Below are 3,445 nucleotides of genomic sequence, written 5' to 3' on the forward strand. Positions count from 1 at the left end.
CTCAAATTTCTCAAATTTCATCAGACAATTTAACATGAAACCTACCTCAAAAAATTTCTAATTTCTCGAAGTATTTTTGAGTAAAATTTTGTCCAAATCGCTTGGGCACGATTGGTTCTGCCATAAGGGGCCATCGTCAAGAATAAAAAGAAAAAAACTTTCGGGCGAAAGCAATAGGCACCCCTAACGGGGGCCTAAAACCCGATGACTCCGGGCGCACCTAAAAGCCTCAGAGGCTCCTTAGGTATACCTAACCCAAGCAAACATAAAACTCATACTATAAGGTCCGTGTACCCGGTATTACATGAGTCGGCGACCCCTCGGGTGGGAATGGGTAGGAGCACCAGCGCGGGACCAATTAGAGAGCAGGCCTTTATTCCTCTAGTGTTTCCCTCCTGCGCGCTTCTCGCGTCTTCAAATTACTTCACGTTTATGGAAAATAAGAGGAAAATCGACCAGGACAGTTTTGTTCGACGACGAAAAATTGTTCGGTCAGTCCACGAACAGTTCGGATTCGAATACCCTGTGTTCAAGGACGAACGAACACGAACAGTTCGCTGTTCGTTCGAGTTCGTTCGACTGCGAAACATGTTCGCTCATCTCTAGTGCCAGCCATCGCGCCACTGCTGCCAAAGTCAAAGTCCCTTCTCAAATCACAACACAAAGATCAAAGCACGGTATAAGCACTCGGTATAGTTCCTGGCCGTGCCTGACAGGAAGGCCGCGGTGCTGTCTGCACTCTGTAGCGCGTTCGTGGCCAGGTGACGCTGGGCAAGGAAACATGTCTTAGTCTCGTTTGGTTTTGCTCGCTTTTGGTGTGATGTTTTTTTTTTTTTTCCTTGCCTATTTTGGTACAAATTAGAATAAGTTACTTTCTCTGAACGCATCTTTGTTCCATACCCATAACGTTACGTTCCCCCTTTCTTGAAACGGTTACAGGATGTAACGTTACAGCTTGTAACAAAATAACTTTTACCATTTCGTTTTGTTACTTTTTATAACGTTACACTTTCCATTTCTGGAATGTTCGTTACCCAAAACGTTCATGTCCTGTTCAGTTTTATTTTGTTACAAAATTGTAACAAACCAATTAAAAAGCTGTTCTGTTTCTGGTTATGGTACCGTAACAAGAGAATTTTTAAAGTGATGTTTCGACTTCGTATTTGATAACGTAACAGAAAAGTGGTATGTTACTGGTCCCTTGTTTTACCGGGTGTCCGGGAGAATACGCGGCAGCTGGATGGGTTGCCTACGCACTGGTGTGCAGGCGCAGAGGGCGACGGGGGAGCGGAAGAGGTGCTGGGAAGCAGCTGGCTGCCCCCCGCTACCTCCACCGCTCCCCCTCGCCATCTGCGCCTGTACACCAGTTCGTAGGCAACCCATCGAGCTGCCGCGTATACTTCCGAGCACCCGGTAGTCGCGGTGGTTACATCCCTTTCTCGTGTATACGGGGCAAACCCAAAGACGACAGGTTTAAGCGGGCCGAAGGCCGGCTACATCATTCGATCATGTTCTTTAGCAAATCGCGTGACAGAAATGGTCGGGCCGCAGGCCCGACCAATGCTGCCAGCAGGCCAAGCAGGCCCGGCCCCTGCCGAACGCACGGTAAGAAAGACATCTTGGATTTCAAGCGATCTACTTGGATTTTAAGACAGTTTTCAAGGAATCTACTTGAATTCCAAGATGTTCTTTTTACCGTGCGGAGTTGCCGGCTGAGCGAAGTGGAGCTGGCGACTTTCGTTTGGTGGAAGGGCGGGCCTGCTTGTTAGACGATCCATTCTATACCAGCACATTTGGCGCGCGGGGGAGCGGTGCGTTATGCTGTTCGTCCCAACTTCCCCCAGCCCGCCAACAATCACCACTGTGCGCTAGGCACTGTGCATTAGACCACGCCCCTTTTTACTCCACTATTTTTACAAAACAAACATTCAAACAAAAATTCTAACAACAAACAGAACAAACTATTAACAAGCAAGAAAAGTACCAGCAGAGAAGACACCAAACGCATCAAAAACGGACAACAACCACCGTACCTGAAAACCAGCACCAATTGACCTAAACCCATGCACAAATAAATTCATCGCTGTTCGTGTTGTAAGTAACTGCTGCCACAGCACAGTCCGTAAACTGTCACTTTGTCTGCCACACCTGAGGTAGCAAGCAAAGCGCACTCCTTCATTGCACATCTCTCCATTACACATCTTTACACATGTTTTAAAAATATTTGAATAAAACAACATTTCAAATTTAACATTTAATTTATTAACTGCCAACTTTAAAAATAAATCATATCAGGCGTCAAATCACAGCAGTACCTCTCCACGGTACCCAAAAACACCTCCAACTCAGGGTGCGGCCTAGGCGACCGCTGTACCGCCGCTCACGACATGCTTGAGCACCACGCAGTTGCAGCAGCTTGTTGATAAACAGCGCTGTCGACTAGGAAAGTGACACCGTGCCCACGGTGCGGTCAGTCCACCTCTGCCTCACTGAAAAAAACAAAATATTACCATGCATAGCTAAGTAATAAAAAGCCCAATCGACAACAACAGCACATCATACTAGGTAGATGAACGCCAGACCACGTCTCGCGTAACAGGCTTCGCGATATCTCACGAAACATTGTTGCGCTGCGACGCGCCTGGCATACATCTACCTAGGCCTGCGGCGCTGACACCCGAGTCGGGTAGCGCCAAAATGTGCCCAATGATACGGGCCTCCGGCCCGTCAACAACTTCTCGTCGCTTCGAATAAACATGAAGGGTTGTACATGTTTCACTGGTTTTCGTCAAAAACTCCCTGTGGCGCCTAAATGGTTCAAGATAAAGCCAAACGGACGAAATTTTCGCCCAATGGGCTCTTCTTCGATGAGTTACCCCTTAAAAACTGTTTTTAGCCCGCCCTTCTGCTTTGAAAAAGCTATCCAGCGGGCTTATGCAAACGACCTCGTGTGTGTCTGTCTGTGTGTCTGTGTGTCTGTGTGTCTGTGTGTCTGTCTGTCTGTTCCACAAGAAGGAGATGTGCTAGAGACTTCAAATTTTCAGGGGATCTCAAGGTTCACTCCCACAAAACAAAACGCCTACGGCAAATCCTGTCAGCCACCCCTAAGGGGCTGAAAGGGGGTAGCGAAGAAAACAGGGAAGGCCAAAAAAGTTGGGAAAAATATTTTTTTAACGATCTCCTAAGGGGTAACTTGTAAAAGTAGAGCCCTTTGGGCGAAAATTTCGTCCGTTTTGCTCTATCTCTCACCGTTTGGGCGCTAGAGTGAGTTTCTCTCACAAAAGTGGCCCAAAAATAAATTTATTAATTCTCGAAAATATTGGATGGTCTCCTAAGGGGTAACTCGTCAAAGTAGAGTCCTATGGGTGAAAATTTCGTCCATTTTGCGCTATCTCTAACCGTTTACGCGCTAGAGGGTCTTTTTAGACGATAATAAGCTAAAAAT

The sequence above is a fragment of the Frankliniella occidentalis genome, unplaced genomic scaffold (assembly GCF_000697945.3).
Source record: "Frankliniella occidentalis isolate FOCC.00 unplaced genomic scaffold, Focc_3.1 Scaffold181, whole genome shotgun sequence".
NCBI classification, from domain to species: Eukaryota; Metazoa; Arthropoda; class Insecta; order Thysanoptera; family Thripidae; genus Frankliniella; species Frankliniella occidentalis.